The following is a 13,516-nucleotide window of genomic DNA, read 5'->3' on the forward strand; positions in this document are numbered from 1 at the left end:
GAACAGCAACAGCAGACATGGGGATCATTAGTTGCTATGGGGAAGCTGCAGTTCCCATCCTCAGAGTCCTGCAGCGTGGCAAGCATGCGAGTGGAGGTGACTGACCCACTGCTACCAGTCTCTGTAGATGAGGCCTCTGTCTCCCTCAGGCTGTGACCTGACCAGGTCTCAGGCTGTGGGTTGGGCTGCACGTTGCGCTTTGGCGCCCCCTCCTGTCCAAATCCGAGGCTGGCTTTTGTCGGTTTAGGAAGTGATGTTATCTGCTTCCAAGGGTTCTGCTTCCTCCTCAGTTTACTGAGAAAAAAGAAGCAGCTTTCTCCTCCCCTGCCACCTGGCCTATCTGCCCCCAGCCCTCACAGTGAGTGGGTCTTTGTTCCTGTCACACAGTCCTCTTCCCAGCCTCCTTGTCACCAACATCGCACCTCAGTTCCCTCCTCAGCCCCTACTGGTTGACTCAAGGTTTGCGATTGGTTTTTGTTGTTGTTGTTGTTAGTTTTTTTTGTTTTGTTTTATTTTGTTTTCTTTTTTTCGGAGCTGGGGACCGAACCCGGGCCTTGCGCTTGCTAGGCAAACACTCTGCCACTGAGCTAAGTCCCCAACCCCTGTTGTTAGGTTTTTGAGTCTCAAATATCCCTGGCTGGCCTAGAGTCCTCCTTCCTTTTAATATTTACTTAGATGTATATGAATGTTTTCCTGCTTGTATCTCTTTGCCCACAGAGGCCAGAAGAGGCATTGGATCCCCCGTGACTGGAGTTATAGACGGTCGTAAGCCACCCAGTACAGGTTTTGTGAACACAGGTTCTCTGGAAGAGCAGCCTGTGCTCCTGACTGCTGAGCCATCTCCAGCCCCGAGTTTTCTCATTTATATGCGTTACCATATTTTGACTTCTTACCAAAAACCTGCAATCTAATTTTTTGAAATTATCATTTTAGAAATTATGATGTGTGTGTGTGTGTGTGTGTGTGTGTGTGTGTGTTCCAAAGACAGCTTAGGAAAGTCACTTCTTGCCTCCCACCGTGTGGGTTTCGGGTATCGATCCCAGGTCATCGGGGTGTCTGCAGGTTCCTCAGCCTGCTTAGCCAGCTCGCTAGCTAAGTTAGTGTTTGCGTCGGCAGCACATATCCTAAAATTGGAGTGATCCCGAGAGGATTAGGATGGCCCCTGCACCAGGATGATGCGCGAATGTCATGAATGACGTGCAAAGTAATGAAACAGTCCTTATTTTAAATATGAAAGTGAGTGCTTCACTTTACGGCTGCATTAATTTTTTTTTTTTACCCCTTGACATTTTTTGTTTCAAAAATATCTCATCTGGTAAAATAATAAGCGTTCTGCAGTACAGATGTCAGCACAGGGGACCTTTGTCAAGCACAGTATTGCCACTGCCTGCCACGACCCGCTGGGAGTTAAAGTGACTTCGGCCATTTTGTGTGCTTCCATGTCAGGGGCATCCTCACACACCGTGGTGCCACTAAATGGTAAAGCTATTTGGGTGGCATTTAAGAAATTTTCTCTGAAATGCATGCACGCCTAAATAGCCATACGCATAGTTATTTTATTTTACGCCACATCAGTCTACACCAGGACATTTCTAGTCATGTGCAAGTAGGAACTCTTCCACTGGGGTTCACCGGAGGCTGGGTTATTTGGGACAGAAGACGCCGAAGTACCAAATGGTGCCTCTTTCCTGAAGTTTAGAGCTTGGAAATGCAGATGATACGCTGTGTGCCAGCTCTCAGAAATAGAATTTGGGTCAACCAGTTTCCATTCTGAGCTGGAGAACCATGAGGTTCTGGAGCAGTCTTTCCAATATGGCACCAGCAGTTATATAAGGCCATGTACCTCTAAAACCCATGGACCTAAGTCATGGTGGTCCTATTTCAAGTGCTAAAGAGTGACCTCCATGTTAGGTGACTCGTGAAGAACATCCCCATCATGGAAAGGCCTGTTTTAATAAAGGAATCAGAAACGAACTTTTCTAACAGCCTAACAGCTTTTATAAGACTTATTCAGCTCTTCTCCTTCTAGTATTTAATGAATATAAAATGTAAAAATAAAAGCACTTCCTTTTCAGAGCATTTTTAAGTTCATAACACAATTGGAAGCACAGGGATTCCCCATATACATCCTCTCTCATGTATGCACAGTTCTCCCCACCACAGTGACATGCTTATTGCTGTCAGCAAAGTACATAGGTCACAGGTGTGTTCACTAGGTGTGGTACAACCTCTGGACTTGGACACATGTAAAGTTGTTTCTATTGACCACTGTGTTATTATGTTGGTTAGCTTTCTTATTACTGTGACCAAATATTCATTTTTAAAAAAAACTTAAAAGAGGAAGAATTTATTGTGGCTCATGATTTACAAGGTTTCTGTCATGGTTTCTTGGACCCGTGGGCTTGATTAGATTCTCAGAAAGCAGGACACTATGGGGAAGGCTGTTCCTCCAGAGAATAGGGTGGGGCAGAGAGAGAGAGGAGAGCCAGGGGCCAAGGACAACCTTTCAAGGCCAGTGACTCCCCCAGGAACTGTTTCTCCCAACTGAGTCACACCCTAAGAACCCACAACCATCTAGGACAGCCCTTGCTACCAGTGGAGGACCAGGCATTTGATAAGAGGGCCTGTAGGAGGAACCTCACATCGGAGCACAGCCAGGCCACACAGAATAGCTTTATCACCTCAAAACCTCTCCTTTGCCTACTCACCCTTCTGTCCTTTCCCTCAAGTTCAGTCTCAAGCTGAAGGTTTTTTTTTTTAACATTTTTCTTTTTACTGTTCCTACAGTTTGTCTTTTTCTAGAATGTACATTCAGAGAAACAGTAGATTAAAAACTTGAATGTGTATATTCATGTATGTGGATGAGTATATAGACATGAGTGTGCACATACACGTGGCCACACTAGACAGCCTTGGATAAGCTTCTTAGAAATGTTGTCCAAGCCCTTTGAGGCAGGGTCTCTCATGGGCCTGGAGCTCACTATTTAGATTGGCCGGCCAGTGAGCCCCAGCACTCCTTCTGTCTCCGTTTCCGAAGCACGGGAGTCCAAGTGTGTGCTTGTGCCCAGCATCTTTGAATGAGTTCAGGGGATTCTAATCAGGTCCTCGTGACTGTAAGGCAAGCCAGTGCTGACTGAACTGTCTCCCCAGCCCTGTTAGTAGATTCTGAGCTGTCGTTTGCCAGCTGTTTTAGATGACATGTTTTATTGCTCCTTGCTAATTCTGTGGTGAGAAAGGCCCCCTTAGGCTCATCCGTTTGAATGCTTGGTCTCCAGTTAGTGCAGCTGTTGGAAAGGATTGGGAGGTTTGTCTTTATTGGAGGAGGAGGGGTGGATTTTGAGGCAAGTAGGTCTGGTCTCACTCTGTCTGAAACTTGTGGGTCAGATGTGAGCTCTCGGCTACTGCTTCAGTGTCATGATTGCCCACGCTCCTGCCATTTTGATCATGGGCGAACCCTCTGAAACTGTGTGCCCAAGCTCCCAGTGGAATACTTTCCTCTGTACACTACCTTGGTCATGGTGCCTTTTCACAGCAATAGAACAGTAACTAAGACAATACATTTTCTAGGAATAGAATTTAAATATCATACTTCAGTGTGTGTGTGTGCGCGCACACACACACACACACACACACACACACACACACACACACGCGCTTGCCCTTGAATCAATGTGATGTATATGAAAGTATTCACAGAGGCCAGAAGAGGGTGTCAGCTCCCCTGGAACTAGAGTTACAAGCAATTTTGAGCTGCCCAATACGGGTGCTTGGAACGAAAAAAAAAAAAAAAAAAGTATTCACAGAGGCCAGAAGAGGGTGTCAGCTCCCCTGGAACTAGAGTTACAAGCAATTTTGAGCTGCCCGATACGGGTGCTTGTAACGAATCTCTGGCCTCTGGCCCTTTGAAGAGCAACAAATGTTCTTAACCACTGAAACATCCCTCAAGCACACACTATCCAAGTTTTTTGTTTGTTTGTTTGTTTGTTTTGTCTTTAAAAGCAGATAATAGAAATATTTTCCTTGTCTGCATACACCTTCTAGGCAGGTGGTCAGGTCAACAAGGGGGGCTTTCCTCCAAGCAGTCCCTTGGGGACCCAGGTTCCTTCCATAACTCCTGGGCCTTGTCATTATTCGAGAAATAAAAACAACAAAGAACATGGAGAAGTGGGCAAGCTATTTTCCATGGACTATGGCTTTCAGGAGCACATGTCAGAGGAGAAGACGTGGTGGGGAGGGGCACCCTTGACTGGAAATACTGTCTAGCTGTTTGTTAAAGGACACATAGTGGAATGTGTCTAGGGAAACTATCTCAGAACTAGTGCTTGTTGTGGTAGATAGAGCAAGATATAAATGTCTCCTGTCCTCTCCACCAACCATAATGGAAGACTTCAGAAGGCCCACCAGCCTGAGCTGCCTGGTACAGTCAGTATGGAGCAACAGACCGCCAAGCAGACTTCCTGGATGCCCACCTTGCCATCAGAAGACAAAGCTCTTGTTTGTTTTATTTATTTATTTGTTTGTTTGTTTTTTTTTTTTTTTTTAGGCAGGGTTTCACTATGTAGCTTGGCTATCCCGTACTCACCATGTAGATCAGGCTGGCTCAGAACCCACGGAGACCAGCCTGTCTCTGCTGCTGGAATGCCGAATGCCAGGATTAAAGCATGAGCCACCACCCTAGCCCAGGTTGTCTAGTTTTCTGTGAGCTGCCCATGGTGCTGGACCTGAGTTCCAGCCTTCGGAGTTGAGCAGGAACCACTCTTAACTGCTGAGCCCCTCTCCCGACCTGCAAACGCCCAGCTTTCAACCATAGCCTTTAACGTTTGCTTTCTCTGGTTTATTTTGGGATGCTAAAATTTTGCTGGCCTTTCTGGGCCCTTGCATTGATATTGTTTTTTTCATATCTGCAATGATTTTTTTCTTGTAGATTGTGTAGATGGCTCTGTAATCACCAGAGACCTTAGCCTTCCTTGCAAATCACAAAATGGTTGCCTAAATCACTGCCTTCAACAATACCACATTGATTCCCTCCTTGTCTTGCACCTAAAGAAGGCATATTCCTTTGAAACAAACGAAAAGAGTGCACCCGTTTTCCTTGGCTCCTGTTAAAGTGCACGTGTGGGTCACCACTGAGTGACAAGTGAGTGTAACCTGCCAGCTGCCCTCTTACCCAGAAAAGCCGAGCGGTCCTGTAGTCATGGTAACCTGCCTTCCATAGTGAGTGAACAAGGCAGAAGTGGACCATTCCCTCCACTCCTGTCTGCTGTGCTCTCTAGGAGAGAGCGCCATTAGGTCAGCCTGTCAGTACACCCAGCACTGCTCTCACCCCTCTCGGAAGCAAAGGCCCCTGACGACGCTTCTACAAGCTCATCACTGGATTCCTCATTACAGTCTTGGCTGAGCTGGCACATTTGGCAGCCCATGGTGCAAATGGGAAAGAGCTAGGTCTGACCGGGGAGCATTTTCCCTTCCTGTCTTTCTCCTTCAGGGGAGGAAGTGCTTGCTGGGGAAGTTATTTCTGATATTAATAGGCATACTGGCTGAGCTCAAAGACTGCCTGGATTAAGATGGCACAGTGCCATTTAAAACAAGTAGCAGGATGTGCCACGGGGCCATTACATCACAAGCAGTCCTCATTTAGCAGAGTGCTGTTTTCATGATCTTATCTGCTGCAGGAGACCTTAAACAAATTGCTAATTAGCCTTTCAGAAATTTGCATGGAAAGTACTGGCTGTTATGAACCGACTGAGCGGAGGCTTTCTGCACCCTTAGGACTTGAAGGGGCACGCGGAGCGAGCCCAGGACTAGAAGAAAGAAGGCTACTCATGGCCTGGGCACACCTAGGAGGGTGAAGGAGGAGGCCAGAGACCCCCCTGGCAGCAAGGAGGATTTTCTGTGCTGTTTGTGGCTGTGAACTGGCTGCAGGTTACTTTTTCCTGCTGTCTAGGTTATTTCTTCCGAGTCTCTTGTTGGTCTGTGGTCCAGCCCTTTATCATTTGTGGCTAGTGACAAAATTCAACTCTTCATTGTTGGACTACTACAGGAAGAATCACCCAGCATGATCTGTAGCCTCAGCTCTCCTTTTCTATGTTGACTAGCTATTTTTTAATGTTTCTTAGTGTCGTGAGTTCCTTAGGAACACAACCATGGGTTTACACCAGAACTAATCATCATTTGCTTATCCGTCTGTTTGGACAGAGGTTTCACAAAGCTGAGGCCTTGAACTCTCTTTGTAGCCAAGGATGACTTAGAACCCTCCATCCTCCTGCCTCCAGCAGCTTACTTGGATATGGTCATTAGTTGAGCATGACTGCTATTCAGCTGTCTGTGTACAGTTATTTCTTGGCTCTGAGGTGGGGTTTGTATAGGAGAGCAAGATCCTCCCAGGTGACTTCACTTTAACAGCCCACACAGGTAGCAAGCAGCCAGGTTGTTTTAGGGAACCTACACCTCTCCTACATCTCTGCTGCTCTATGGGCTGCTCACCCACCACACCATGACCTCGGTATCCCTTCACCTTTCCTGCTGTTTCCTTTCCCAGAATTCCTTACCTGGAGAAATGCTGGAAATAACGAACCCACCTAGTCTGTGTTCTCCCCTGCCTCTAGTCAGGCACCATGAGAGCTGAATGGCTTTTTATTACCTCACTGGGTGTGGTTCGTGTGTCGACCTTGTTGCTCCTTCTGGGAACTGCTACCTTAGATCATCCACTTATGGACAGACAACCATGCTTCTCTACATTCTCTGACAATCCCCTAAAGTTACCTGTGTCTTTCCAAACTTCAAGAAGGTTCACACATAGCAGGCACTCTTTACTGCTAAGAACGCTCACTATGAACAGTGGAGTCCCGGCCTTTTTCTTATCACTTCTTATCATTCTGTCACTTTTTATCGTGTCCTGTGTAGACAGACTATTCTTTGTTTCCCTCCCTAAAACCCACATTTAATTTCTAAATGTCCCCTCTAGATCTTTCCAGACGGCATGGGGCAGAGGCCATTTTCTCATTTCTTGTCATGGAATCTCCAGGTCTTAGAACAGCATATGGAACATAACATGTCATTCATAGGTATTTTCATTGATATTTCTTCTCTTTTACAAAAGTATTTTCTTTAGTGTGTGTGTGTGTGTGTGTGTGTGTGTGTGTTCTGTGACACGTGTAAAGATCAAAGGACAACGTTTGGAGTTGGTCCTCTCTTTTCACCTTTCTGTTTTTACCTTTCTGTGGGTTCCAGGGATTGAACTCAGGTCACTAGGCTTTCCCAAGAAGCACCTGTACTCACGAGCCATCTCACCAGTGATCATTGTCTTTGTAATTAGTTTCTTTTTTGAGACAGTTTCTCTGGGTAGCTCTGGCTGTCCGTCTACCTCTGTAGATGGGGCTGGCCTTGAACTCAGAGATTCAACTGTCTCTGCCTCCCAAGTGCTGGGATTAAAGTTTTGTGCCACCATGCCTAGCTTTATTTATAGTTTCTTAATATGTGGTGCTAAGTAAAATATATTCCGCTATAATTATGTCTAATATATATATATGGAGAGAGAGAGAGCCTATGTAGAATTTTGAATATATGCAAATAGGCTTTAAGTCTTATTGAGAATTGACATTTTATGTTACTTACTATTGTGACAGATTTTATTATTAATGACTGGCAATTCTTTTTAAAGGTCACAAATAATATTTAATAACCTGAAAAAAAATTGCCTTTGGAAACAGGAAGCTACAACATAGCCTTGAAACCTCAATTTATGTAAGCCCTGCATGGCCCAATAATCTTTTCATCTGTCATTTCCTCCCCAGGCCTAATATTCTGAAAAAAGCTTCTGGGAAGGAAATTGAACATGCACTTTAAGATAACAGAGCCCGATGAGGCTCATAAACCGAGCATATTAGGAAAAGATACCGATCAAATATAAAAGCGGCAGGCAGTTAGCTTGAAGGGAGGAAAGTGTGGGAGAGCGAGCGAGCAGATGGTCCTAATGAACCGGGAAGAGTAACTCTGCCCGTCTGTGAGAACTAATTGCCTCTTGTCTGCCTGGTCACCTAAGCCGGAGCTGTGGTGTTTGGAGCAGACGCTATTAAAAGCACGATTCTGTCCAATTTCCTTCATTAGCTCACCAGTTAGTGCTTGGGTTTATGTGGACTGTTTGATTGATTTTGATTTAATTGTGTTTTGTTTTAATCGTGTTTAATTGTGCTCTGCTTTACTCAGCAGCGTGTCCTCGGCTCGGCGATATAATTTGCTTTTAACTGTAGCATTTTCTTCTGCCCTTCTTGATAAATAGCTTCTTTTTCAGGAGTTTAAAAAAAAAAAGCTTAAGGAATATCTGTGAAGGTAACTTTTGCGGATTGTTCTGAGGCAACATCTTGCTGAAGCCCAGGTTGACTTGCAACTCAGTAGCCCAAGCTGGTCCTGGACTCTTGGTGGTCTCTGTACCTCAGCTTGACTTTAGTGTGTAGGGCTGAGGTGGGGGGGGCGTGGAGCATGGGGGAACACACACGTGACACGTGACATGCTTGTGGAGGTCAGAGTCCTGCTTTCACATGGGCTCCAAAGAATGAAGCCAGGTCTCTCAGGCCTTCCAGGTCACACTCTTAAGGTAAATGTTCTGGGCGCTTTCAGTCCTCTGCGATGAAAGGTCAGCTTTGCTCAAGCCCTGGCATAAGATGCCATCGTTAGGATGCAAGCAGAACAGCCAGGCCTCGGTTCACAGAGAAGCTGGCCTCCTGTGTGCAGTGTCTCAAAGCTGAGCATGTGTGTGCCCTGGAGCATAGCACGTGTACTTCCAGGTACATCCCAGAAGGAACACGCCCACATCCATTGACTGTCGGCAGCACCAATGCTAATGATAACAAGAAACCACCCGTAAGCTGCCACTACTGGAATGGACGGTCACAGTGTAGGTTCATCCCTGAAAATATACAGGTTGTCACAGTACACATGAATGACTGTCACAACCCAGTGACAGGTGAAAGAACCCAGACCCCAAAGAGCACATCCTGTGCGACTTTCTGTTTGTAAGTCAGAAAGACAGCAGCCTGGAGTGGCGGCTCTGGGTTAGGAGCACCTGCTACTCTGACAGAGGACCAAGTTCCCGCCCAAGCACCCACATCCAGAGGCTCACAGCCACCTGTAACTCCAGCTCCAGGGACTGTGACGACCTCTTCCGGCCTCTGTGGGCACCTCCCCATGCCTGCCTCCCAACCGCCCATTCCATGTGGCATATAAACACACACAGGTAAAGGAAAATAAAAATACTTTTGAAAAAGACACAGCGATGTAGGTGATGGGTGTCAGAATGGCTGTAACTGCTAACACATCATGGAGGGTGCAGGACGAAGGCCTGGGGTTCTGGAGTTCCTGGCCTCCAAGCTAATTGTTCTAGATGTGTTCTGTTCATGGGAACCAATAAGAGTGTGATGACTTTGTACATCTGTATTTTGTAATTTAATGGAAAATTTTAAAAATCAATGTGAAAATGTGACATTGCGGTCATTTAAAGAAGAGTGGTTGCTTGACTCCAGGTCCTTAGTGCTGCTTCACAAGGTAAAGCCAGTCCCAGCAGCTCAGTGGCCATTTAAAGTTTACAGTGTCTCCAAATGGAACTTTTTGCTTAGAGTAAGAGACCATGTGACTCTTTGAGAGCCCTGCGAATGCACCCAACTCTGTGTCATTCTCCACCTAAGGTCGGGTATTATGGGTGTCTGAGCTTCTGACAAGTGATTGACTGTGGACTTTGAGGTTCTGTTGCTGCCCTTGCTCAGTCTGCATTTGAATAATCCCCTCGAAACTTCTCTGTGTGAGTCAGTCAATCAGATGCTCTCTTTCCAAGTTTTCTGGTTTGCATGCTCATTGTAAAAGATCAGGAAATATACAAAAGCTCAAACAGGAAAAAAAAACACCCTTGGGCTGGAGAGATGGCTCAGCGGTTAAGAGTACTGCCTGCTCTTCCAGAGGTCCTGAGTTCAATTCCCAGCAACCACATGGTGGCTCACAACCATCTGTAAGTAGATCTGATGCCCTCTTCTGGTGAGTCTGAAGACAGCTACAGTGTACTCATATATAATGAATGAATCTTTTTAAAAAAAAAAAAAATCTTTCTACACAGTGGGGAATTTTTGCTGTGTTGTGTTGTGTTTTCTTCTTTTTCAATTCCTATTATACCATTGCTATAGTCCCTCTGTCCACGTGTGTGTGTGTGTGTGTGTGTGTGTGTGTGTGTGTGTGTGTGTGTTTCCAAAGTAGCTCAGGCTAGCTTTAAACTCAGAATCTTCTCACTGTTGCCTCCTGGCTTCTGGAATTACAGGCCTCTGCTACATATGCCCGACTTTTTTTTCTTCTTTCTTTTCCTCTTCCTCCTCTTCTTTTATTTGCTTGTTTGTTTGAGGTTTTCTTTGGCGGGGATGTTGAGACAGGGTTTCTCTGTATAGCCCTGGCTATCCTGGAACTCACTCCATAGGCCAGTCTGGCCTCGAACTCAGAGATCTGCCTGCCTCTGCCTTCCAAGTGCTGGGACTAAAGCTGTGAGCCACCACTGCCTGGCTGCTTACATTCTTGAGATTATCTTGGCTGGTGTCTACTACATTCTCCTAATTAAAAAAAGAAAAGGACAGGGGACTGGCAGGATAACTCAGTGGTCCTTGTTGTCAATCCTGAGTGCCTGGGCTCAGACTCAGGAACCCGTGTGGGAGAAGGAGAGAACCGACACCCACAAGCTGTACTATGCATGCACATGAGGGTCATGAAATATGCACACATGTCTAAATAAATAAGTAAATAAATGTGGAAAGCAAAAGGACTAATTCCTCTGAACAGAACTGCCTGCTACTGTTTCCATCCTAAATCTCATCTCCTGTCTTCTCGGAAGCAGCCATGGAGCCAGTAGCTCTTCCCTCAGTCAGTGCTAGATGTCATCACATACCTTAGTGTGCCAGGCAAACCACCGAGCTATACATCCATCCCTGGTCCCATATTGGTGTCTTGTTTTTAAATATTTTTAGTGTGTAGAATAGGAGTTTCATTGTGACATTTTCATACATGTATGTCATCATAGCTTGCTTGTATGTCCCTTCCCCCATCTGTCCTCCTTTCTTCTTCTTGTTGGACTACTACCTCCCCCAAATATCACCTTCTGCCATCATGATTTAGACCTTTCTTCTACCCTCAGTAGCTGCTTCCTTTACTTCACCTTAGTGGAAGCATATATACTGTATACTTGTGTGTGTGTGTGTGTGTGTGTGTGTGTGCGCACGCGTGTGTGTGTCTGTCTGTGAGTGTGTGTGTATGTGTTGTGTGTGTCTGTGTGAGTGAGTGTGAGTGTGTGTGTATGTGTGTGTCTGTGTATCTATGTGTCTGTGTGTCTCTCTGTGTGTGTTTGTCTGTGTGTGATTGTGTGTGTGTGTCTGTGTGAGTGTGTGTTTGTGTGTGTCTGTGAGTGTGTGTTTGTGTGTCTGTGTGTCTTATGTGTCTGTGTATGTGTGTGTGTGTCTGTGTGTGTCTGTGTGTGATTGTGTGTGTGTTTGTATGTGTGTCTGTGTGAGTGTGTTTGTGTGTCTGTCTGTGTATATGTGTGTGTGTGTCTTATGTGTCTGTGTATGTGTGTGTGTCTGTGTGTCTGTGTGTACATCTCAACAACTTTCACCTTTTAAAACCTCATGCTTCTTGTTTTCTTGACCTTGGATCTTAAGATTTGCCCTTTCAGATTCTGCCTGAATTTCTGGGTAGTTGTGGTGACCGTCATGTTTTTGGAATCACAGTAGCTGCTGCCATAGTTTGACTAATGTGGCCTCACCCTGCTGCCGTGGTGTTTCCAACCTGTGTGTTCTCAGACACACACAACCTACTATATTTGAACTCTTGGTTTTGCCTCCTAAAAATGGGCTGCTAAACCAGTTCTAATTCAGGCTCTTAGGGTTCTTTCCTTGACTACTTCAGGTTTTTCTTACCAGACCCCTCTGAGCTTCACCTTACTCTTTAGGCTCCCTAAGGAGCCCTCAGCACTGATAGAGTGTCTCTCTTGAACCTTAATGGGTGCATTGTGTTGTCTGTTCTGTTCTGGTTTAGGGCAGTGTGATATTGTCACTGTTTCAGAGCCCCTGCCTAACTGTATACGCTACTGTGCGTCCTGAACAGAGTCCGCTAAACGTCAGGTGGTATGATGGCGTGTGCCTGACCTGCGTGAGGGAGAAGGAGTTTCTCAGAAAATGCAGAGCCTCTACCACTCTCCACCATATTATCGTGAGACTGGCTCTCTACCTGAGGCTCGCCGACTCCCTAACTGCCTACCAACACTCAGGTCACAGTTGTGAAAGCCACGCCAGCTGATTTTTTTGTATAGTTTCTTACATGATGCTGGGATTCAAACTCAGGTCCTTATGCTTGCATAGGAAGAGCCTTTGCCCTCCCAGCCATTAGTATTTTTTTAATTAACAATTTGGAACTTTGATCAGAGAACTAGGAAAGAGACCTAGTGTCTACTGATACAGGCACAAGGTATCCCAAGCTCACCGTGACGGATTGCCTTCTAATTTGCTTAGTATTTTTTAATGAACTAGCTTTCTCTCTTTAAAAAATTTATGAAAAAAAATATCTATGGAGTATGGTAGGGAGGATGATGGTGGTGGTGGTGGTGGTGATGATGATGATGATGATGAAAACAAAACAAAGCAAAACCACAGATCAGAGCTAGAGTGAAACATGCCTGTAATCCCAGCAGAAAGGTCAAGAGTTCAAGGCTAGTCTTGGCTACATAGCATGCTCAAGACCAATCTGAACTACATGAAACTGTTGAAACAAAACCAAAAACCAAAAAACAAAGTCCCTAGAGTTCACAGTTAGCCAGTCCTCAGTAGCTTTCTTTTCTTCACTCCAGCCCATCCTCTTCTAACCCTGTGGGCAGAAATCTGCTCTAAATCAGTTGAATGTGCTCCCCTGCATGCTGTAGTCTGTTTGGAAGGTTATAACAAAACACTATAGACTAAATAGCTTGTAAATAAAAGAAGTCTGTTGCTTACAGTTCTGTGGGCTGGCAAGTCCAAGGTCAGGGGCCAGCAGATGTGGTGTGTGATGAGGACTTGGTACCTGGCTCATAGATGGTACCTACTAGCTGTGTCCTTAAGCAGTGGAGAGGGCTGTCTAAGCTCTCCTTTATAAAGTCACTAATAAGTCACTCATAAGGACTCCTCCCCTATGACTTAATCCCTTCCCAAAGGCCCCACTTGTAGCACCATCCCCTTGGGTAGGATTTCAACATATGGGCTTGAGGAGGCACACATCTGAGACCCAAGCATCCTGATTTTTATTGTCAAACTTAGAAACCCAAATCCCCCTTCCTGTGTGTGCAAGAGAACACAGGCGTGTTCCTTTGTGAAGGGAGGCAGGATCCGAAGCCAGAGCACTAACTAGGGACTGAGGTGGAACCAGACCTCAGTCTCACCCCACTACCAGCTTGTGTGATGGTTATTTGGGGTTACCCTTTAGCATTGAAAACCAGGGCCCTCATCCATTCTTCCTCACTCCCTAA

The 13,516-nt window shown here is 45.6% G+C and overlaps 1 protein-coding gene and 1 non-coding gene across 2 annotated transcripts in view; both read left to right on the plus strand.

Annotated features, from left to right (window-relative positions):
• Window positions 1–13,516, plus strand: part of Shld1 (shieldin complex subunit 1) — a 70,592-nt gene that overhangs the window by 31,419 nt on the left and 25,657 nt on the right. The window lies entirely within an intron of this gene.
• On the plus strand, window positions 1,101–1,208 carry LOC116902492. The gene has a single exon (XR_004388107.1). It is a non-coding gene; the product is annotated as a U6 spliceosomal RNA (small nuclear RNA).

The sequence above is a fragment of the Rattus rattus genome, chromosome 5 (genome assembly GCF_011064425.1).
Source record: "Rattus rattus isolate New Zealand chromosome 5, Rrattus_CSIRO_v1, whole genome shotgun sequence".
NCBI classification, from domain to species: Eukaryota; Metazoa; Chordata; class Mammalia; order Rodentia; family Muridae; genus Rattus; species Rattus rattus.